At 54.7% G+C, this 24198-nt stretch overlaps 2 long non-coding RNA genes across 3 annotated transcripts; both read left to right on the top strand.

Annotated features, from left to right (window-relative positions):
• The first annotated feature begins 9739 nt into the window (after positions 1 to 9739).
• On the top strand, positions 9740 to 21398 carry LOC142483315 (uncharacterized). 2 transcript variants are annotated; one of them, XR_012797302.1, is made up of 6 exons: positions 9741 to 9914; positions 11343 to 11408; positions 14223 to 14411; positions 17033 to 17098; positions 18378 to 18443; positions 21298 to 21398. It is a non-coding gene; the product is annotated as an uncharacterized LOC142483315 (long non-coding RNA). The 2 variants fall into 2 exon arrangements; XR_012797301.1 differs by lacking the exons at positions 17033 to 17098; positions 18378 to 18443; positions 21298 to 21398 and having other exon boundaries at positions 9740 to 9914; positions 14223 to 14779.
• A 405-nt stretch (positions 21399 to 21803) lies between these two features.
• LOC142483316 (uncharacterized) lies at positions 21804 to 23248 on the top strand. Its single transcript, XR_012797303.1, has 2 exons — positions 21804 to 21885; positions 22717 to 23248. It is a non-coding gene; the product is annotated as an uncharacterized LOC142483316 (long non-coding RNA).
• Positions 23249 to 24198: the final 950 nt, after the last annotated feature.

Raw genomic sequence — 24198 nt, 5'->3', positions numbered from 1 at the left:
GAGAGGCACAGTGAGGGGAGGGGGAGAGTTAGGAAAGGGGGAGAGGCACAGTGAGGGAGTGGGGAGAGAGAGGCACAGTGAGGGGAGGGGGGAGGAATGCACAATGAGGAGGGGAGAGAGGCACAGTGAGGGGAGGGGAGGGAAAGAGGCACAGTGAGGGAGGGGAGGGGAAAGAGGCACAGTGAGGGGAGGGGGAGAGGCACGGGGAGGGGAGGGGAGAGCACGGGAGGGGAGAGGCACAGGGAGAGGGAAGCGAGGCATATTGAGGGGAGCGAGGCACAGTGAGGGGAGAGGGGAGAGAGGCACAGAGAAAGGAGGGAAGAGTGAGGAAAGGGTGGAGAGGCACAGTGAGGGGAGGGGGAGAGAGGCACAGTGGGGGATGGAGGAGAGAGAGGCTCAGTGAGGGAAGGGAGGAGAGAGGCACATTGAGGGAAGGAGGAGAGAGAGGCACAGTGAGGGAAGGAGGAGAGGCACAGTGAGGGGAGGGAGGAGAGAGGCACAGTGAGGGGGGAGAGCACAGTGAGGGGACAGGGAGAGGCACAGTGAGGGGAGGGGGGTGAGAGGCACAGTGAGGGGAGGGAGGGGAGAGGCACAGTGAGGGAAGGGAGGAGAGAGGCACAGTGAGGGGGGGATAGAGGCACAGTGAGGGGGGATAGAGGCACAGTGAGGGGAGGAGGGAGAGAGGCACATTGAGGGAAGGAGGAGAGAGAGGCACAGTGAGGGAAGGAGGAGAGGCACAGTGAGGGGAGGGAGGAGAGAGGCACAGTGAGGGGGGAGAAGCACAGTGAAAGGAGGAAAGAGTGAGGGAAGGGAGGAGAGAGGCACAGTGAGGGGAGGGGGGGAGAGAGGCACATTGAGGGAAGGAGGAGAGAGAGGCACAGTGAGGGAAGGAGGAGAGGCACAGTGAGGGGAGGGAGGAGAGAGGCACAGTGAGGGGAGAGGGGAGAGAGGCACAGTGAGGGGAGGGGGGAGGAGGCACAGTGAGGGGGGGGAGAGAGGCACAGTGAGGGGAGGGGGGAGAGAGGCAAAGTGAGGGGAGAGGGGCACAGTGAGGGGAGGGGAGAGAGGCACAGTGAGGGGAGGGGAGAGAGGCACAGTGAGGGGAGTGGGGGAGAGAGGCACAGTGAGGGAAGGAGGGAGAGAGGCACAGTGAGGGGAGGGGGGAGAGAGGCACAGTGAGGGGAGGGGGGAGAGAGGCACAGTGAGGGGAGGGGGGGAGAGAGGCACAGTGAGGGGAGGGCGGAGAGAGGCACAGTGAGGGGAGGGCGGAGAGAGGCACAGTGAGGGGAGGGGAGAGCGAGGCACAGTGGGGGAGGGGGTACAGAGGCACAGTGAGGGGAGGAGGGGAGAGAGGCACAGTGAGGGGGGAAAGAGAGGCACAGTGAGGGGGGGTAGAGAGGCACAGTGAGGGAGGGGGGAGAGGCACAGTGAGGAGAAGGGAGAGAAGCACAGTGAGGGGAGGGGGGAGAGGCACAGTGAGGGGAGAGAGGCACGGTGAGGGGGGGAGGCACAGTGAGGGGAGGAGGGAGAGGCACAGTGAGGGGAAGGGGAGAGAGGCACAGTGAGGGGAGGGGAGAGAGGCACAGTTAGGGGAGGGGAGAGAGGCAAAGTGAGGGGAGGGGGGAGAGGCACAGTGAGGGGAGGGAGAGAGGCACAGTGAGGGGAGGGGGAGAGTTAGGAAAGGGGGGAGAGGCACAGTGAGGGAATGGGGAGAGAGAGGCACAGTGAGGGGAGGGGAGAGGAATGCACAATGAGGAGGGGGAGAGAGGCACAGTGAGGGGAGGGGAGGGGAAAGAGGCACAGTGAGGGGAGGGGGAGAGGCACGGGGAGGGGAGGGGAGAGGCACGGGGAGGGGAGAGGCACAGGGAGAGGGAAGCGAGGCATATTGAGGGGAGCGAGGCACAGTGAGGGGAGAGGGGAGAGAGGCACAGTGGGGGATGGAGGAGAGAGAAGCTCAGTGAGGGAAGGGAGGAGAGAGGCACATTGAGGGAAGGAGGAGAGAGGCACAGTGAGGGGAGGGGGAGAGAGGCACAGTGGGGGATGGAGGAGAGAGAGGCTCAGTGAGGGAAGGGAGGAGAGAGGCACATTGAGGGAAGGAGGAGAGAGGCACAGTGAGGGGAGGGGGAGAGAGGCACAGTGAGGGGGGGGAGAGAGGCAAAGTGAGGGGCAGGAGGGGAGAGAAGCACAGTGAGGGAGGGGGGAGAGAGGCACAGTGAGGGGAGGGGGAGAGAGGCACAGTGAGGGGAGGGGGGAGAGAGGCACAGTGAGGGGAGTGGGGGAGAGAGGCACAGTGAGGGAAGTGGGGGAGAGAGGCACAGTGAGGGAGGGGGGAGCGATGCACAGTGAGGGGAGGGGGGGACAGAGGCACAGTGAGGGGAGGAGGGGAGAGAGGCACAGTGAGGGGGGGGGGGGAGAGAGGCACAGTGAGGGGGGGGAGAGGCACAGTGAGGGGAGGGGTGGAGAGAGGCACAGTGAGGGAGGTGGGAGAGGCACAGTGAGGAGAAGGGAGAGAAGCACAGTGAGGGGAGGGGGGAGAGGCACAGTGAGGGGAGAGGCACAGTGAGGGGAGGGGAGAGAGGCACAGTGAGGGGAGGAGGGAGAGGCACAGTGAGGGGAAGGGGAGAGAGGCACAGTGAGGATAGGGGAGGGGAGAGAGGCACAGTGAGGATAGGGGAGGGGGGAGAGGCACAGTGAGGGGAGGGAGAGAGGCACAGTGAGGGGAGGGGGAGAGTGAGGAAAGGGGGGAGAGGCACAGTGAGGGAATGGGGAGAGAGAGGCACAGTGAGGGGAGGGTGGAGGAATGCACAATGAGGAGGGGGAGAGAGGCACAGTGAGGGGAGGGGAGGGGAAAGAGGCACAGTGAGGGGAGGGGGAGAGGCACGGGGAGGGGAGAGGTACAGGGAGAGGGGAGCGAGGCATATTGAGGGGAGCGAGGCACAGTGAGGGGAGAGGGGAGAGAGGCACAGTGAGGGGGAGAGAGGCACAGTGAAAGGAGGGAAGAGTGAGGAAAGGGGGGAGAGGCACAGTGAGGGGAGGGCGGAGAGGCACAGTGAGGGATGGAGGAGAGAGAGGCTCAGTGAGGGAAGGGAGGAGAGAGGCACAGTGAGGGGAGGGGGGAGAGAGGCACATTGAGGGAAGGAGGAGAGAGAGGCACAGTGAGGGAAGGAGGAGAGGCACAGTGAGGGAGGGAGGAGAGAGGCACAGTGAGGGGACAGGGAGAGGCACAGTGAGGGGAGGGGGTGAGAGGCACAGTGAGGGGAGGGAGGAGAGAGGCACAGTGAGCGGGGATAGAGGCACAGTGAAGGGGGGGGATAGAGGCACAGTGAGGGGAGGGGGGGAGAGGCACAGTGAGGGGAGCGGGAGAGGCACAGTGATGGGAAGAGAGAGACACAGTGATGGGGAGAGAGAGGCACAGTGAGGGGAGTGGGGGAAGGGGGTATAGAGGCAGTGAGGGGAGGGGGAGAGAGGCGCAGAGGGGGGAGGGGGAAGAGGTGCGCAGTGAGGGAGGGGGAAAAAGAGGCACAGTGAGGTGAGGGGAGGAGAGGGACATGGGAGAGGCACAGCGAGGGGACGGGGAGAGGCACAGTGAGGGGAGGGGGGAGAGGCACAGTGAGGGGAGCGGGAGAGGCACAGTGATGGGAAGAGAGAGACACAGTGATGGGGAGAGAGAGGGGGAGAGAGAGGCACAGTGATGGGGAGAGAGAGGCACAGTGATGGGGAGAGAGGCACAGTGAGGGGGAGAGAGAGGCACAGTAAGGGAGAGAAAAAAATTAAGGCTGTGCTTATAGTGCCGTCGATGGCGACACGATGGGTGACGACGCCGTCGCCACCGGCAAAAGTTATGTTTCGCCGGGCGGCGGCAGTGCGGGATTCCGGCAATTTCATTTGTTCAAGTGACGTGACGACCCTTGAAAAATCTAATTTTGCCGGCTACCAGTTTCCGCAACGGCGACGTCGCTTTGTCGCCGTAGCGCGCAATATAAGCGCACGTGGCGGCAATGCTTCTGTTTTCGGCCGACGTCGCCAGTACTATATGCGCGCCCTAAGAATGTAGATTAAATATTTGAAAAATTGTGCTAATTATTCTGCTCCATACAAAATGTTCCTAATATTTCACTATACTGAGATAGATCCCTTAATTTCCCAGCGTTCTCGTGTGGTAACGGGGGAAGGGAGCAGCGCTGATTGAGACGACCCTAGGGAGCGATTCATGGTATGTTTATCAATTTAAACTTTTACATCCTCATAACCTTTTATAAACACAGAACAAATGCAAAGAAAGCTGCAGAATGGCCGGTGTGGGGATCAAACCCACGGCCGCGGCATTATTATCCCCACAACTGTGCTATCCAGCAAGCAAGCAAGCAACTGTATGTAGGAAGGGGGAGAGAGGCACAGTGAGGGGAGGAGGGGATAGAGGCACAGTGTGGGGAGGGGGCAGAGAGGCACAGTGAGGGGGGGAGAGAGGCACAGTGAGGGGGGGAGAGAGGCACAGTGAGGGGGGGAGAGAGGCACAGTGAGGGGAGAGCCGGAGAGAGGCACAGTGAGGGGAGAGGGGAGAGAGGCACAGTGAGGAGAAGGGAGAGAAGCACAGTAAGGGGAGGGGGAGAGGCACAGTGAGGGGAGAGAGGCACAGTGAGGGGAGGGGGGAGAGAGGCACAGTGAGGGGGGGGGAGAGGCACAGTGAGGGGAGAGGGGAAAGAGACACAGTGAGGGGAGGGGGAGAGAGGCACAGTGAGGGGAGGGGGGAGAGAGGCACAGTGAGGAGAGTGGGGGAGAGAGGCACAGTGAGGGGAGGGGAGAGAGGCACAGTGAGGGGAGTGGGGGAGAGGCACAGTGAGGGGGAGAGGGGAGAGAGGCACAGTGAGGGGGGGGAGAGAGGCACAGTGAGGGGAGGGGGAGAGAGGCACAGTGAGGGGAGGGGGAGAGAGGCACAGTGAGGGGGGGAGAGAGGCAAAGTGAGGGGCAGGAGGGGAGAGAAGCACAGTGAGGGGAGGGGGGAGAGAGGCACAGTGAGGGGAGGGGGAGAGAGGCACAGTGAGGGGAGGGGGGAGAGAGGCACAGTGAGGGGAGGGGGGAGAGAGGCACAGTGAGGGGAGTGGGGGAGAGAGGCACAGTGAGGGAAGTGGGGGAGGGAGGCACAGTGAGGGGAGGGGGGAGCGATGCACAGTGAGGGGAGGGGGGGACAGAGGCACAGTGAGGGGAGGAGGGGAGAGAGGCACAGTGAGGGGAGGGGGGAGAGAGGCACAGTGAGGGGAGGGGAGAGAGGCAAAGTGAGGGGAGGGGGGAGAGGCACAGTGAGGGGAGGGAGAGAGGCACAGTGAGGGGAGGGGGAGAGTTAGGAAAGGGGGGAGAGGCACAGTGAGGGAATGGGGAGAGAGAGGCACAGTGAGGGGAGGGGAGAGGAATGCACAATGAGGAGGGGGAGAGAGGCACAGTGAGGGGAGGGGAGGGGAAAGAGGCACAGTGAGGGGAGGGGGAGAGGCACGGGGAGGGGAGGGGGAGAGGCACGGGAGGGGAGAGGCACAGGGAGAGGGAAGCGAGGCATATTGAGGGGAGCGAGGCACAGTGAGGGGAGAGGGGAGAGAGGCACAGTGATGAGGGGAGAGAGGCACAGAGAAAGGAGGGAAGAGTGAGGAAAGGGTGGAGAGGCACAGTGAGGGGAGGGGGAGAGAGGCACAGTGGGGGATGGAGGAGAGAGAGGCTCAGTGAGGGAAGGAGGAGAGAGAGGCACAGTGAGGGAAGGAGGAGAGGCACAGTGAGGGGAGGGAGGAGAGAGGCACAGTGAGGGGAGGGGGGTGAGAGGCACAGTGAGGAGAGGGAGGAGAGAGGCACAGTGAGGGAAGGGAGGAGAGAGGCACAGTGAGGGGGGGATAGAGGCACAGTGAGGGGGGATAGAGGCACAGTGAGGGGAGGGGGGGAGAGAGGCACATTGAGGGAAGGAGGAGAGAGAGGCACAGTGAGGAAAGGAGGAGAGGCACAGTGAGGGGAGGGAGGAGAGAGGCACAGTGAGGGGGGGAGAGGCACAGTGAGGGGAGGGGCGGAGAGAGGCACAGTGAGGGAGGTGGGAGAGGCACAGTGAGGAGAAGGGAGAGAAGCACAGTGAGGGGAGGGGGGAGAGGCACAGTGAGGGGAGAGAGGCACAGTGAGGGGAGGAGGGAGAGGCACAGTGAGGGGAAGGGGAGAGAGGCACAGTGAGGGTAGGGGAGGGGAGAGAGGCTCAGTGAGGGGAGGGGGGAGAGGCACAGTGAGGGGAGGGAGAGAGGCACAGTGAGGGGAGGGGGAGAGAGGCACAGTGAGGGGAGGGGGAGAGTGAGGAAAGGGGGGGAGGCACAGTGAGGGAATGGGGAGAGAGAGGCACAGTGAGGGGAGGGTGGAGGAATGCACAATGAGGAGGGGGAGAGAGGCACAGTGAGGGGAGGGGAGGGGAAAGAGGCACAGTGAGGGGAGGGGGAGAGGCACGGGGAGGGGAGAGGCACAGGGAGAGGGGAGCGAGGCATATTGAGGGGAGCGAGGCACAGTGAGGGGAGAGAAGCACAGTGAGGGGGAGAGAGGCACAGTGAAAGGAGGGAAGAGTGAGGAAAGGGGGGAGAGGCACAGTGAGGGGAGGGCGGAGAGGCACAGTGAGGGATGGAGGAGAGAGAGGCTCAGTGAGGGAAGGGAGGAGAGAGGCACAGTGAGGGGAGGGGGGGAGAGAGGCACATTGAGGGAAGGAGGAGAGAGAGGCACAGTGAGGGAAGGAGGAGAGGCACAGTGAGGGGAGGGAGGAGAGAGGCACAGTGAGGGGACAGGGAGAGGCACAGTGAGGGGAGGGGTGAGAGGCACAGTGAGGGGAGGGAGGAGAGAGGCAGAGTGAGGGGGGGATAGAGGCACAGTGAGGGGAGGGGGGAGAGAGGCGCAGCAAGGGGAGGGGGGAGAGAGGCACAGTGAGGGGAGGGGGGAGAGAGGCACAGTGAGGGGAGTGGGGGAGAGAGGCACAGTGAGGGGAGGGGGAGCGAGGCACAGTGAGGGGAGGGGGGTACAGAGGCACAGTGAGGGGAGGAGGGGAGAGAGGTACAGTGAGGGGAGGGGGGGGAGAGGCACAGTGAGGGGAGGGGAGGGGGAGAGGCACAGTGAGGGGAGAGAGGCACAGTGAGGGGGGGGAGAGGCACGGTGAGGGGAGAGGTGAGAGAGACACAGTGAGGTGAGGGGGGAGAGAGGCACAGTGAGGGGAGGGGGGAGAGAGGCACAGTGAGGGGAGTGGGGGAGAGAGGCACAGTGAGGGGAGGGGAGAGAGGCACAGTGAGGGGAGTGGGGGAGAGAGGCACAGTGAGGGGAAGGAGGGGAGAGAGGCACAGTGAGGGGAGGGGGGAGAGAGGCACAGTGAGGGGAGGGGGGAGAGAGGCACAGTGAGGGTAGGGGGGAGAGAGGCACAGTGAGGGGAGTGGGGGAGAGAGGCACAGTGAGGGGAGGGGGGAGCGAGGCACAGTGAGGGGAGGGGGGTACAGAGGCACAGTGAGGGGAGGAGGGGAGAGAGGCACAGTGACGGGAGGGGAGAGCGAGGCACAGTGAGGGGAGGGGGGTACAGAGGCACAGTGAGGGGAGGAGGGGAGAGAGGCACAGTGAGCAGAGGGGGGAAAGAGAGGCACAGTTAGGGGGGAGAGAGGCACAGTGAGGGAGGGGGGAGAGGCACAGTGAGGAGAAGGGAGAGAAGCACAGTGAGGGGAGGGGGGAGAGGCACAGTGAGGGGAGAGAGGCACAGTGAGGGGAGGAGGGAGAGGCACAGTGAGGGGAAGGGGAGAGAGGCACAGTGAGGGGAGGGGAGAGAGGCACAGTGAGGGGAGGGGAGAGAGGCACAGTGAGGGGAGGTAGAGAGGCACAGTGAGGGGAGGGGGGAGGAATGCACAATGAGGAGGGGGAGAGAGGCACAGTGAGGGGAGGGGAGGGGAAAGAGGCACAGTGAGGGGAGGGGAAAGAGGCACAGTGAGGGGAGGGGGAGAGGCACGGGGAGGGGAGGGGGAGAGGCACGGGGAGGGGAGAGGCACAGGGAGAGGGAAGTGCGGCATATTGAGGGGAGCGAGGCACAGTGAGGGGAGAGGGGAGAGAGGCACAGTGAGGGGAAGAGAGGCACAGAGAAAGGAGGGAAGAGTGAGGAAAGGGTGGAGAGGCACAGTGAGGGGAGGGGGAGAGAGGCACAGTGGGGGATGGAGGAGAGAGAGGCACAGTGAGGGAAGGAGGAGAGGCACAGTGAGGGGAGGGAGGAGAGAGGCACAGTGAGGGGGGAGAGCACAGTGAGGGGACAGGGAGAGGCACAGTGAGGGGAGGGGGGTGAGAGGCACAGTGAGGGGAGGGAGGAGAGAGGCACAGTGAGGGGAGGGAGGAGAGAGGCACAGTGAGGGAAGGGAGGAGAGAGGCACAGTGAGGGGGGAATAGAGGCACAGTGAGGGGGGATAGAGGCACAGTGAGGGGAGGAGGGAGAGAGGCACATTGAGGGAAGTAGGAGAGAGAGGCACAGTGAGGGAAGGAGGAGAGGCACAGTGAGGGGAGGGAGGAGAGAGGCACAGTGAGGGGGGAGAAGCACAGTGAAAGGAGGGAAGAGTGAGGGAAGGGAGGAGAGAGGCACATTGAGGGAAGGAGGAGAGAGAGGCACAGTGAGGGAAGGAGGAGAGGCACAGTGAGGGGAGGGAGGAGAGAGGCACAGTGAGGGGAGAGGGGAGAGAGGCACAGTGAGGGGAGGGGGGAGGAGGCACAGTGAGGGGGGGGAGAGAGGCACAGTGAGGGGAGGGGGGAGAGAGGCAAAGTGAGGGGAGAGGGGCACAGTGAGGGGAGGGGAGAGAGGCACAGTGAGGGGAGGGGAGAGAGGCACAGTGAGGGGAGTGGGGGAGAGAGGCACAGTGAGGGGAAGGAGGGGAGAGAAGCACAGTGAGGGGAGGGGGGAGAGAGGCACAGTGAGGGGAGGGGGGAGAGAGGCACAGTGAGGGGAGTCGGGAGAGAGGCACAGTGAGGGGAGGGCGGAGAGAGGCACAGTGAGGGGAGGGCGGAGAGAGGCACAGTGAGGGGAGGGGAGAGCGAGGCACAGTGAGGGGAGGGGGGTACAGAGGCACAGTGAGGGGAGGAGGGGAGAGAGGCACAGTGACGGGAGGGGAGAGCGAGGCACAGTGAGGGGAGGGGGGTACAGAGGCACAGTGAGGGGAGGAGGGGAGAGAGGCACAGTGAGGGGGGAAAGAGAGGCACAGTGAGGGGGGGGGAGAGAGGCACAGTGAGAGGAGAGAGGCACGGTGAAGGGGGAGAGGCACAGTGAGGGGACGGGGGGAGGCACAGTGAGGGGAGGGGGAGAGGCACAGTGAGGCGAGCGGGAGAGGCACAGTGATGGGAGAGAGAGGCACAGTGATGGGGAGAGAGAGGCACAGTGAGGGGGAGAGAGGCACAGTAAGGGAGAGAAGAAATGATTAAGGCTGTTCCTATAGTGCCGTCGATGGCGACACGACGGGTGACGACGCCGTCGCCACCGGCAAAAGTTATGTTTCGCCGGGCGGCGGCAGTGCGGGATTCCGGCAATTTGATTTGTTCAAGTGACGTGACGTGACTGCCCTTGAAAAATCTAATTTTGCCGGCTACCAGTTTCCGCAACGGCGACGTCGCTTTGTCGCCGTAGCGGGCACTATAAGTGCACGCGGCGGCAATGCTTCTGTTTTCGGGCGACGTCGCCAGTACTATATGCGCGGCCTAAGAATGTAGATTAAATATTTGAAAAATTGTGCTTATGATGGGCTTTATTTTCCTGTTATTTTCCCTGTGCTAATTATTCTGCTCCATACAAAATGTTCCTAATATTTCACTATACTGAGATAAATCCCTTAATTTCCCAGCGTTCTCGTGTGGTAACGGGGGAAGGGAGCAGCGCTGATTGAGACGACTCTAGGGAGCGATTCATGGTATGTTTATCAATTTAAACTTTTACATCCTCGTAACCTTTTATAAAACACAGAACAAATGCAAAGAAAGCTGCAGAATGGCCGGTGTGGGGATCAAACCCACGGCCGCGGCATTATTATCCCCACAACTGCGCTATCCAGCAAGCAAGCAACTGTATGTAGCAAGCGAGTCAGCGCAGGAGCTGCGGGAAAGTGTTTTACTCATCACTTAGTGCGTCCCTAGTATAGAACGGCTGGCTAACCACAGCCATATACAAGTGCCACGCGCGCACGCCGGAGCAAGCGCGCCCACTATATTACGTGCCGTAGTCTATATTTACAGACAGAAAGGAACAAATAACGTTTCCGGGCGGCAGCCCTTCCATCTGATCGCCCCTCAGTGTTACACAAATATAACAGACAGACATTTATGTAACACTGACATTCGCCCCCACCCACTTGGCGCCAAAACGCCATTAAGCAGACCCCGTTCCAGGTGTGTGGAGGTCTCAAATTAGCCGGTAAGACCACGCGTGTCTGGTTGCCGGTGCTTCCGGGTTGTGACATCATGTGTCACGGCAAGGTCTGCCCCTCATAACGAGCGTCGTTGCCACGGGACCACAGGTGTATCATGCTTGTTACCATGGCAACAAAGGACGCTAGCGCACATTTATATATACAATGTAACAGACATTTAAAAGCCCATAATGAGAAATATAAGAACTGGAACCAAACTACTAGTGAAGAAGCTGGTTAAGGGATAAGAACTGAATAAACAATGTCGTGTGAGTGTGAGTGTGAGTGTGAGTGTGTGTGTGTGTGTGTGTGTGTGTGTGTGTGTGTGTGTGTGTGTGTGAGTGTGTGTGAGTGTGTGTGAGTGTGTGTGAGTGTGTGTGAGTGTGTGTGAGTGTGTGTGAGTGTGTGTGTGTGAGTGTGTGTGTGTGTGTGTGTGTGTGTGTGTGTGTGTGTGTGTGTGTAGACCCGGCGTTGCACGTGAGCTAAATTTCCAGCTATGAGGGGGGGGGGCAGTGGAGAGGAGGGGGGGACGGACAGTGGACAGGAGGGGGGAGCGGGAGAGGCACAGTGATGGGGAGAGAGAGGCTCAGTAAGGTAGAGAAAAAATGATTAAGGCTGTGCCTATAGTGCCCCTATAGTGCCGTCGCCACCGGCGAAAGATATGTTTCGCTGGGCGGTGGCAGTGCGGGATTCTGGCAATTTGATTTGTTCACGTGACAATGTCACTATAAGTGCACGCGGCAGCAATGCTTCTGTTTTCGGCCGACGTCGCCAGTACTATAAGCGCGGCCTAAGAATGTAGATTAAATATGTGAATAATTGTGCTTATGATGGACTTTATTTTCTTGTTATTTTCCCTGTGCTAATTATTCTGCTCCATACAAAATGTTCCTAATATTTCACTATACTGCTATAAATCCCTTAATTTCCCAGCGTTCTCATGTGGTAACGGGGGAAGGGAGCAGCGCTGATTGAGACGACCCTAGGGAGCGATTCATGGTATGTTTATCAATTTAAACTTTTACATCCTCATAATCTTTTATAAAACACAGAACAAATGCAAAGAAAGCTGCAGAATGGCCGGTGTGGGGATCAAACCCACGGCCGCGGCATTATTATCCCCACAACTGCGCTATCCAGCAAGCAAGCAACTGTATGTAGCAAGCGAGTCAGCGCAGGAGCTGCGGGAAAGTATTTTACTCATCACTTAGGCTGCGGCCACGCTAGCGCTGAGCGTGCTGACCGCGCTGTGCTTGCCGAGTTTAGTTTTCACCCAGGCTTTAAAAAAAAGAGACTTTGAAGCGCGCTCAACTTGCCCGCAGCACTCCCCGCGTGAGCTTGCGAAATAGCCAGGACACCCGGCGCTCCTGCTTGGGGAGCTGGTGACGTCACTGCTCTGCTCATACACACACACAAACGCACACGCACACACACATACACACACACACAAGCACACACAAACGCACACGCACACACACATATATATATATATATATATATATACAGTGTTCGACAATCCTATACATTTACACGCCCGGGGCGGGTGGATTTAACCCCTGGGCGAGTAAATATTGGCCCAAGCAGCACACGTGTTTATTTTTTTAAATTTCCCTGCTCGCGCTGAAATTTTCCCGCTCTAGCTGCCTGAAACAAACAAAAAAAAAAAACTCCCCCTACCTGACTGCTGATTGGCGCGCGCTCCCAGGCTTTGTGGGCGCGCGGCCAGGCTCTATATGAGCCGGCCCCCAACGAATGGCCATTTTTTCTGGCCGGAGATCTGTTGGAGAGTACGAGCGTAAGTACTCTCCAATCCTCCATCCCCTCTGCTCCTTCCCTGCCTCCTGCAGTTCCCCCTTTCTCCCCCCAACCCCCGATACCCGCGCGTGGCTGGATATGGTAGCGTGGGTGTTCCCCCTTCTCTCCCCGGCCCCCGCTTACCCCGGCTTCCCGCGCGGGGCAGAGGTGTCCCCCCCCTTCTCCCCCCCCCGCGGCTTCCCCCGATCCCTGGGTGATGGTAGTGGGTGTTCCCCGGCTTCCCGCGATACCCGCGGCGGGGCTGGTGATGGTAGTGGGGATGTTCCCCGCGATACCCTTGAGGGGCGGGTGATGGTAGTGGGGGGCTTCCCCACTTACCCCGGCTTCCCGCGATACCCTTGGGGGGCGGGTGATGGTAGTGGGGTTGTTCCACGCTTACCCCGGCTTCCCGCGATACCCTTGGGGGGCTGGAGATGGTAGCGGGGGTTTTCCCCCCTTACCTACTTTGTCTCCGCTTCTCCACTGTCCCGTGGCTGTCCGCGCAGGGCGGGAGATGGTCGCGGGGGGGGGGGGAGCGAGCGGGTCAGTGGTGGTGCTCGGTCGTGCGGCCTTTCCTCTTCTACCCCCTGTCGTGTGTGTGTGTGTGCATGTGCATGCATGGGAGAGTGTGTGTATGTGTGTGCATGCATGCATGCATGCATGGGAGAGTGTGTGTGTGTATGTCACCCCAGTCAGTCACCCCAGTCAGTCACCCCGTCACGGAGGTTATTTGGACTGGGGCGCTCCCTAAATTTTGTGGCTTAAAAAGTTGTTGTAACGCCTTACTCTGTTAAAAAATGATAAAATATAAAATATGATTTTGGTGTTTGTGGTGCAAAAGGGTGTGTAGAAAAACATATACTGGCCCTTTTAGTTGATTTTGTGGTTGCTGCTTGACCTTGGAGAAGGGAATCCCGTGTCCTTCTCAGCGTGGCAGTAGTGGTGTGAAGATGGTCAGCGCGAACCTCGTGGACTTCACGGATATAGTGGATCCGGATGCAGTATTAAGACAAGAATAAAAGAATAAAACACGATATTAGTGTATCATGTCCACATTGGGGGATTGGGGGGAAAAAAAGGGGAGGGGGGGAGTGGGAAGGGGGAGTAGAGGGGTGGGGTAGGAGTGGACGGTGGTGGGATGGATGGTGGGTTCCCACTAACTAATCACAGAATACATAGAATATATGGATCCAGTGACTCACACGGGCTTGTGTGGTGTCTCACCCTCAACGCTGACTGGTGTGGGTAAATACAGACTCATATACTGGAGTCTCAGATATACATTAAACTCACACGGCCTGATGTGAGTCCTTGCCCTCAGAGGGTAATGTCCTGTATGGATGGTGTCCAGTTGTTTCAGCAGTGTTGTCCCCCGATGGGTGTGGTGTGTGAGTGTCTCCTCTCCCCGTATCCCAAATGACCAAAAAGAAATGTGCAAACCAAAAGTCAAAATGAATTAAAAGGTCTTTAATGGGTTAACAGTGAAGACATGTGCATACACTATGTATACATGTTGTGGTGCTTAAAAGGTATAAAACAATATATGACACGATAACACAATGTGATGTACTGAAGCAAACACAAAAAAGGACTCTCACACTAAACGAATATACGGGAATATAAGGGAATATCAGACGGAAACTAATGACACATGGTGTCTCTAAGCATTTCGCACTACATCACCAAGGAGATCCGTCGGGCCTTGAATTTAGGGGCATTGAAGTAGTCCCCCCACATTGGAGGGGAGGCGACAGACTGACATCTCTATCAAGAAAAGAAACGTTTTGGATCTACAAATTGAAAAGCCTGGTACCCACAGGCCTCAATGTAGAGATAGACATTGCAGCCTTTCTCTGAACACCCATCAATCTGCTCCAAATCCCCCATTTTTAAACAATTTTTAAACAACTTTTATTTTTTAATATTTTATAAACATCTACTATTCTATGTTAAATTTCATTTACATCTACCTCTTTGTTTTAACACACACTGATCCACTTCCTCTCCAATCTCTAATAGGGCGCACGTCCCAAATATGAATCTACCTCGAACCAACCCTTGAGGACCAGAAATGATGCATACCATTGCGACAACCTCTGCAACATGAATTGAAGTTAGAAAGGAGTTATGAAGAATCTGGACTATACGTTTTGAACATTTTGAACTTTTTCACCACATGAGAGCTCCGCGTCGAAATCACCTATACAAGTATTTTTCTAATATCAAATGTCTGTGTAAACCCATGCTCACGCATATTTGATATACTCTCGTCATCCGCTGGAATATACTTTTGCAATATATTTTAAACAATGACTCTACACTTAACTGAATACCGCACTATCCACAGTGTGGTAGAGATAATATTAGGGTTTTGAAGTAGCAATTTCGATATGCGGCCACTTGGTGGCAGCATTTGAAATATCTTTTAACTAACACGGAGATATTGAGTGGTACATTTTAGATAGCTGAATGAGGAAACCAAGATTTTGGGTGTCTAGGTTGTTCTACCCTTATGTCAGATGTAGTGGCTATAAACAGTAAGGTTTTTTAACCATCTTGATAATAATATTATATTTTTTCCGTCAAATATGTAATTTGTTATAACTTTTGTCACATAAATATATTTTTTGCTGTAATACACTCTGGCACATTTTTAAGTTACTTTAAAGGGATGTGTGCCACACTACCAAGATTGCTTAACTTTTACCATTAGGTTATGACAGTGTTGAGGTAATTTTCACATCCAGCCACATGGTGGCACTATTGTATTACATATGTAAAGATTTTAACCAACAGGGAATGGTTTTAAAAATACTGCACACGGAGGAACTAAAAGATTCCAAATCACACAAATACCCCAATCAAATTCCAATTTCCACCGTTTTTTATTAAACTTAAAATGCTTCTAAGGACAAATACAATGATCATCTCTAAGTATTTTTTAAAATGTAGTTTTTATAATGTATTGATTTATTTTAATATATGCTTATCTAATTTTAATATATGCTTATCTAACCCATTATTTATATGTACAGGCACATCTCACTATCCCTGACATTAGGGGCTTCCAAAGTACTATATGCGCGGCCTAAGAATGTAGATTAAATATTTGAAAAATTGTGCTAATTATTCTGCTCCATACAAAATGTTCCTAATATTTCACTATACTGAGATAAATCCCTTAATTTCCCAGCGTTCTCGTGTGGTAACGGGGGAAGGGAGCAGCGCTGATTGAGACGACCCTAGGGAGAGCACAGTGAGGGGACAGGGAGAGGCACAGTGAGGGGAGGGGGTGAGAGGCACAGTGAGGGGAGGGAGGAGAGAGGCATAGTGAGGCAAGGGAGGAGAGAGGCACAGTGAGGGGGGGATAGAGGCACAGTGAGGGGGGGATAGAGGCACAGTGAGGGGGGATAGAGGCACAGTGAGGGGAGGGGGTGAGATGCACAGTGAAGGGAGGGGGGAGAGAGGCACAGTGAGGGGGCAGAGGGGCACAGTGAAAGGAGGGGAGAGTGAGGAAAGGGGGGAGAGGCACAGTGAGGGGAGGGGGAGAGAGGCACAGTGAGGGAAGGGAGGAGTGAGGCACAGTGAGGGGAGGGGGGGAGAGAGGCACATTGAGGGAAGGAGGAGAGAGAGGCACAGTGAGGGAAGGAGGAGAGGCACAGTGAGGGGAGGGAGGAGAGAGGCACAGTGAGGGGGGGAGAAGCACAGTGAAAGGAGGGAAGAGTGAGGGAAGGGAGGAGAGAGGCACAGTGAGGGGAGGGGGGGAGAGAGGCACATTGAGGGAAGGAGGAGAGAGAGGCACCGTGAGGGAAGGAGGAGAGGCACAGTGAGGGGAGGGAGGAGAGAGGCACAGTGAGGGGGGGAGAAGCACAGTGAGGGGACAGGGAGAGGCACAGTGAGGGGACAGGGAGAGGCACAGTTAGGGAGGGGGGTGAGAGGCACAGTGAGGGGAGGGGGGTGAGAGGCACAGTGAGGGGAGGGAGGAGAGAGGCACAGTGAGGGGGGGGATAGAGGCACAGTGAGGGGAGGGGGGAGATAGGCGCAGCGAGGGGAGGGGGGAGAGGCACAGTGAGGGGACTGGGGGAAGGGGGTATAGAGGCAGTGAGGGGAGGGAGAGAGGCGCAGTGGGAGGAGGGGGAGAGAGGCGCAGTGGGGGGAGGGGAAGAGGTGCGCAGTGAGGGGAGGGGGAAAAAGAGGCACAGTGAGGGGAGGGAGGAGAGGGACATGGGAGAGGCACAGTGAGGGGACGGGGGGAGGCACAGTGAGGGGAGGGGGAGAGGCACAGTGAGGCGAGCGGGAGAGGCACAGTGATGGGAGAGAGAGGCACAGTGATGGGGAGAGAGAGGCACAGTGATGGGGAGAGAGAGGCACAGTGAGGGGGAGAGAGAGGCACAGTAAGGGAGAGAAGAAATGATTAAGGCTGTTCCTATAGTGCCGTCGATGGCGACACGACGGGTGACGACGCCGTCGCCACCGGCAAAAGTTATGTTTCGCCGGGCGCCGGCAGTGCGGGATTCCGGCAATTTGATTTGTTCAAGTGACGTGACGGCCCTTGAAAAATCTAATTTTGCCGGCTACCAGTTTCCGCAACGGCGACGTCGCTTTGTCGCCGTAGCGGGCACTATAAGTGCACGCGGCGGCAATGCTTCTGTTTTCGGGCGACGTCGCCAGTACTATATGCGCGGCCTAAGAATGTAGATTAAATATTTGAAAAATTGTGCTTATGATGGGCTTTATTTTCCTGTTATTTTCCCTGTGCTAATTATTCTGCTCCATACAAAATGTTCCTAATATTTCACTATACTGAGATAAATCCCTTAATTTCCCAGCGTTCTCGTGTGGTAACGGGGGAAGGGAGCAGCGCTGATTGAGACGACTCTAGGGAGCGATTCATGGTATGTTTATCAATTTAAACTTTTACATCCTCGTAACCTTTTATAAAACACAGAATAAATGCAAAGAAAGCTGCAGAATGGCCGGTGTGGGGATCAAACCCACGGCCGCGGCATTATTATCCCCACAACTGCGCTATCCAGCAAGCAAGCAACTGTATGTAGCAAGCGAGTCAGCGCAGGAGCTGCGGGAAAGTGTTTTACTCATCACTTAGTGCGTCCCTAGTATAGAACGGCTGGCTAACCACAGCCATATATAAGTGCCACGCGCGCACGCCGGAGCAAGCGCGCCCACTATATTACGTGCCGTAGTCTATATTTACAGACAGAAAGGAACAAATAACGTTTCCGGGCGGCAGCCCTTCCGTCTGATCGCCCCTCAGTGTTACACAAATATAACAGACAGACATTTATGTAACACTGACATTCGCCCCCACCCACTTGGCGCCAAAACGCCATTAAGCAGACCCCGTTCCAGGTGTGTGGAGGTCTCAAATTAGCCGGTAAGACCACGCGTGTCTGGTTGCCGGTGCTTCCGGGTTGTGACATCATGTGTCACGGCAAGGTCTGCCCCTCATAACGAGCGTCGTTGCCACGGGACCACAGGTGTATCATGCTTGTTACCATGGCAACAAAGGACGCTAGCGCACATTTATATATACAATGTAACAGACATTTAAAAGCCCATAATGAGAAATATAAGAACTGGAACCAAACTACTAGTGAAGAAGATGGTTAAGGGATAAGAACTGAATAAACAATGTCGTGTGAGTGTGAGTGTGTGTGTGTGTGTGTGTGTGTGTGTGTGTGTAGACCCGGCATTGCACGTGAGCTAAATTTCCAGCTATGAGGGGGGGGGCAGTGGAGAGGAGGGGGGGAGGGACAGTGGACAGGAGGGGGGAGCGGGAGAGGCACAGTGATGGGGAGAGAGAGGCTCAGTAAGGTAGAGAAAAAATGATTAAGGCTGTGCCTATAGTGCCCCTATAGTGCCGTCGCCACCGGCGAAAGATATGTTTCGCTGGGCGGTGGCAGTGCGGGATTCTGGCAATTTGATTTGTTCACGTGACAATGTCACTATAAGTGCACGCGGCAGCAATGCTTCTGTTTTCGGCCGACGTCGCCAGTACTATAAGCGCGGCCTAAGAATGTAGATTAAATATGTGAATAATTGTGCTTATGATGGACTTTATTTTCTTGTTATTTTCCCTGTGCTAATTATTCTGCTCCATACAAAATGTTCCTAATATTTCACTATACTGCTATAAATCCCTTAATTTCCCAGCGTTCTCATGTGGTAACGGGGGAAGGGAGCAGCGCTGATTGAGACGACCCTAGGGAGCGATTCATGGTATGTTTATCAATTTAAACTTTTACATCCTCATAATCTTTTATAAAACACAGAACAAATGCAAAGAAAGCTGCAGAATGGCCGGTGTGGGGATCAAACCCACGGCCGCGGCATTATTATCCCCACAACTGCGCTATCCAGCAAGCAAGCAACTGTATGTAGCAAGCGAGTCAGCGCAGGAGCTGCGGGAAAGTATTTTACTCATCACTTAGGCTGCGGCCACGCTAGCGCTGAGTGTGCTGACCGCGCTGTGCTTGCCGAGTTTAGTTTTCACCCAGGCTTTAAAAAAAAGAGACTTTGAAGCGCGCTCAACTTGCCCGCAGCACTCCCCGCGTGAGCTTGCGAAATAGCCAGGACACCCGGCGCTCCTGCTTGGGGAGCTGGTGACGTCACTGCTCTGCTCATACACACACACAAACGCACACGCACACACACATACACACACACACAAACGCACACGCACACACACATATATATATATATATACAGTGTTCGACAATCCTATACATTTACACGCCGGGGCGGGTGGATTTAACCCCTGGGCGAGTAAATATTGGCCCAAGCAGCACACGTGTTTATTTTTTTAAATTTCCCTGCTCGCGCTGAAATTTTCCCGCTCTAGCTGCCTGAAACAAACAAAAAAAAAAAACTCCCCCTACCTGACTGCTGATTGGCGCGCGCTCCCAGGCTTTGTGGGCGCGCGGCCAGGCTCTATATGAGCCGGCCCCCAACGAATGGCCATTTTTTCTGGCCGGAGATCTGTTGGAGAGTACGAGCGTAAGTACTCTCCAATCCTCCATCCCCTCTGCTCCTTCCCTGCCTCCTGCAGTTCCCCCTTTCTCCCCCAACCCCCGATACCCGCGCGTGGCTGGATATGGTAGCGTGGGTGTTCCCCCTTCTCTCCCCGGCCCCCGCTTACCCCGGCTTCCCGCGCGGGGCAGAGGTGTCCCCCCCCTTCTCCCCCCCCCCCCGGCTTCCCCCGATCCCTGGGTGATGGTAGTGGGTGTTCCCCGGCTTCCCGCGATACCCGCGGCGGGGCTGGTGATGGTAGTGGGGATGTTCCCCGCGATACCCTTGAGGGGCGGGTGATGGTAGTGGGGGGCTTCCCCACTTACCCCGGCTTCCCGCGATACCCTTGGGGGGCGGGTGATGGTAGTGGGGGTGTTCCACGCTTACCCCGGCTTCCCGCGATACCCTTGGGGGGCTGGAGATGGTAGCGGGGGTTTTTCCCCCTTACCTACTTTGTCTCCGCTTCTCCACTGTCCCGTGGCTGTCCGCGCAGGGCGGGAGATGGTCGCGGGGGGGGGGGGGAGCGAGCGGGTCAGTGGTGGTGCTCGGTCGTGCGGCCTTTCCTCTTCTACCCCCTGTCGCGTGTGTGTGTGTGTGTGTGTGTGTGTGTGCATGTGCATGCATGGGAGAGTGTGTGTATGTGTGTGCATGCATGCATGCATGGGAGAGTGTGTGTGTGTGTGTGTGTGTGTGTGTGTGTGTGTGTCACCCCAGTCAGTCACCCCAGTCAGTCACCCCGTCACGGAGGTTATTTGGACTGGGGCGCTCCCTAAATTTTGTGGCTTAAAAAGTTGTTGTAACGCCTTACTCTGTTAAAAAATGATAAAATATAAAATATGATTTTGGTGTTTGTGGTGCAAAAGGGTGTGTAGAAAAACATATACTGGCCCTTTTAGTTGATTTTGTGGTTGCTGCTTGACCTTGGAGAAGGGAATCCCGTGTCCTTCTCAGCGTGGCAGTAGTGGTGTGAAGATGGTCAGCGCGAACCTCGTGGACTTCACGGATATAGTGGATCCGGATGCAGTATTAAGACAAGAATAAAAGAATAAAACACGATATTAGTGTATCATGTCCACATTGGGGGATTGGGGGGAAAAAAAGGGGAGGGGGGGAGTGGGAAGGGGGAGTAGAGGGGTGGGGTAGGAGTGGACGGTGGTGGGATGGATGGTGGGTTCCCACTAACTAATCACAGAATACATAGAATATATGGATCCAGTGACTCACACGGGCTTGTGTGGTGTCTCACCCTCAACGCTGACTGGTGTGGGTAAATACAGACTCATATACTGGAGTCTCAGATATACATTAAACTCACACGGCCTGATGTGAGTCCTTGCCCTCAGAGGGTAATGTCCTGTATGGATGGTGTCCAGTTGTTTCAGCAGTGTTGTCCCCCGATGGGTGTGGTGTGTGAGTGTCTCCTCTCCCCGTATCCCAAATGACCAAAAAGAAATGTGCAAACCAAAAGTCAAAATGAATTAAAAGGTCTTTAATGGGTTAACAGTGAAGACATGTGCATACACTATGTATACATGTTGTGGTGCTTAAAAGGTATAAAACAATATATGACACGATAACACAATGTGATGTACTGAAGCAAACACAAAAAAGGACTCTCACACTAAACGAATATACGGGAATATATGGGAATATCAGACGGAAACTAATGACACATGGTGTCTCTAAGCATTTCGCACTACATCACCAAGGAGATCCGTCGGGCCTTGAATTTAGGGGCATTGAAGTAGTCCCCCACATTGGAGGGGAGGCGACAGACTGACATCTCTATCAAGAAAAGAAACGTTTTGGATCTACAAATTGAAAAGCCTGGTACCCACAGGCCTCAATGTAGAGATAGACATTGCAGCCTTTCTCTGAACACCCATCAATCTGCTCCAAATCCCCCATTTTTAAACAATTTTTAAACAACTTTTATTTTTTAATATTTTATAAACATCTACTATTCTATAACATCTACTATTTTATTTTATTTTGTTAAATTTCATTTACATCTACCTCTTTGTTTTAACACACACTGATCCACTTCCTCTCCAATCTCTAATAGGGCGCACGTCCCAAATATGAATCTACCTCGAACCAACCCTTGAGGACCAGAAATGATGCATACCATTGCGACAACCTCTGCAACATGAATTGAAGTTAGAAAGGAGTTACTGCACCGACACACTTTATTCGAGCAAATACCCAGTATGTACCTGGCAGATACCTGGAATGCGCCGCTCCTCACCTCTGACAAGCCCCGTTGTGTTTGCCTTCCCAGCCTGGGTTCATGCCTGGCTGACGGGCGGCTGATCTGTTAAATGTTAATGATTAGGATTTAATAGGCTGCAATGCTTCGCGTGTCTACCAGATGGCATAAATTCATGAATTGTAATGCAGTATATATATATATACTGTGCAGTATTGCAGCCAGCGGGAATAAAATGCTTCAATCCCTGCCTGGAAAATACCTCAATGCACTCGGGCAGAAAACAGTCACAAACCTCAATACACCCGGATATACCCGAATTCGTGGGACTAGCCGAGCTCGAATAAAGTGTGTCGCCAGTGTATGAAGAATCTGGACTATACGTTTTGAACATTTTGAACTTTTTCACCACATGAGAGCTCCGCGTCGAAATCACCTATACAAGTATTTTTCTAATATCAAATGTCTGTGTAAACCCATGCTCACGCATATTTGATATACTCTCGTCATCCGCTGGAATATACTTTTGCAATATATTTTAAACAATGACTCTACACTTAACTGAATACCGCACTATCCACAGTGTGGTAGAGATAATATTAGGGTTTTGAAGTAGCAATTTCGATATGCGGCCACTTGGTGGCAGCATTTGAAATATCTTTTAACTAACACGGAGATATTGAGTGGTACATTTTAGATAGCTGAATGAGGAAACCAAGATTTTGGGTGTCTAGGTTGTTCTACCCTTATGTCAGATGTAGTGGCTATAAACAGTAAGGTTTTTTAACCATCTTGATAATAATAATATTATATTTTTTCCGTCAAATATGTAATTCGTTATAACTTTTGTCACATAAATATATTTTTTGCTGTAATACACTCTGGCACATTTTTAAGTTACTTTAAAGGGATGTGTGCCACACTACCAAGATTGCTTAACTTTTACCATTAGGTTATGACAGTGTTGAGGTAATTTTCACATCCAGCCACATGGTGGCACTATTGTATTACATATGTAAAGATTTTAACCAACAGGGAATGGTTTTAAAAATACTGCACACGGAGGAACTAAAAGATTCCAAATCACACAAATACCCCAATCAAATTCCAATTTCCACCGTTTTTTTATTAAACTTAAAATGCTTCTAAGGACAAATACAATGATCATCTCTAAGTATTTTTTAAAATGTAGTTTTTATAATGTATTGATTTATTTTAATATATGCTTATCTAATTTTAATATATGCTTATCTAACCCATTATTTATATGTACAGGCACATCTCACTATCCCTGACATTAGGGGCTTCCAAAGGTAGCTCCTATAAAGAGATATAACCGTCTAAATTTAAACCATGCCCTTAATCCAGGTGTTTCTCCAATTAAACTAATGGGGGCACCTATAAATGCAGCACACAATGAGCATCCGGCAGGAACCTGACGAAGCTTATTGCGAAACGCGTAGTTCCCTGCCGGAGCTCATTGACAGAGGGACCCAGCACACTGCAGGACATCCGGTTCAGATCCCCCTTTCCGGTTCCGCTGCCGGACGCGCCAGTTGGAGCAAAAAACGGAGGAGGAGATCGTGCAGGAGTGCTCTGAGCGGATGATGCTGGGCAAGTGATTTTGTATATTCGTTTAGTGTGAGAGTCCTTTTTTGTGTTTGCTTCAGTACATCACATACTGTTTAGTTCATTGTGTTATCGTGTCATATATTGTTTTATACCTTTTAAGCACCACAACATGTATGCATAGTGTATGCACATGTCTTCACTGTTAACCCATTAAAGACCTTTTAATTCATTTTGACTTTTGGTTTGCACATTGCTTTTTGGTCATTTGGGATACGGGGAGAGGAGACACTCACACACCACACCCATCGGGGGACAACTCTGCTGAAACAACAGGACACCATCCATACAGGACATTACCCTCTGAGGGCAAGGACTCACATCAGGCCGTGTGAGTTTAATGTATATCTGAGACTCCAGTATATGAGTCTGTATTTACCCACACCAGTCAGCGTTGAGGGAGAGACACCACACAAGCCCGTGTGAGTCACTGGATCCATATATTCTATGTATTCTGTGATTAGTTAGTGGGAACCCACCATCCATCCCACCACCGTCCACTCCTACCCCACCCCCCTACTCCCCCTTCCCACTACCCCCCTCCCCTTTTTTTCCCCCCAATCCCCCAATGTGGACATGATACACTAATATCGTGTTTTATTCTTTTATTCTAGTCACCCCGTCACCCCAGTCAGTCACCCCGTCACCCCCCCCCCCCAGTCAGTCACCCCCCCCCCCCAATCAGTCACCCCCCCCCCCCCAGTCAGTCATGCCTCCCCCCCCCCAGTCAGGCCACCCCCCCCAGTCAGTCACCCCCGCCCCAGTCAGTCACCCACCCTCTCTCTCTCTGTGTATCACCCACCCTCTGTGTGTGTCACCCACCGTTTCTCCCCTCTGTGTCTCCCCCCTCTGTCTCTCCACTCTCTCTCCCCCCCACACTCTCTCTCCCCCCCACACTCTCTCTCTCACCCCCACACTCTCTCTCCCCCCAAACTCTCTCTCCCCCCCAAACTCTCTCTCTCCCCCCCACACTCTCTCTCCCCCCCCACACTCTCTCTCCCCCCCACACTCTCTCTCCCCCCACACTCTCTCTCCCCCCACACTCTCTCTCTCTCCCCCCACACTCTCTCTCTCTCCCCCCACACTCTCTCTCTCTCCCCCCCACACTCTCTCTCTCTCCCCCCACAC

This window comes from Ascaphus truei, unplaced genomic scaffold (assembly GCF_040206685.1).
Source record: "Ascaphus truei isolate aAscTru1 unplaced genomic scaffold, aAscTru1.hap1 HAP1_SCAFFOLD_3194, whole genome shotgun sequence".
NCBI classification, from domain to species: Eukaryota; Metazoa; Chordata; class Amphibia; order Anura; family Ascaphidae; genus Ascaphus; species Ascaphus truei.
The sequence above is the reverse complement of the archived record's forward strand: the minus strand, read 5'-3'. Positions and strand labels throughout refer to the sequence as shown.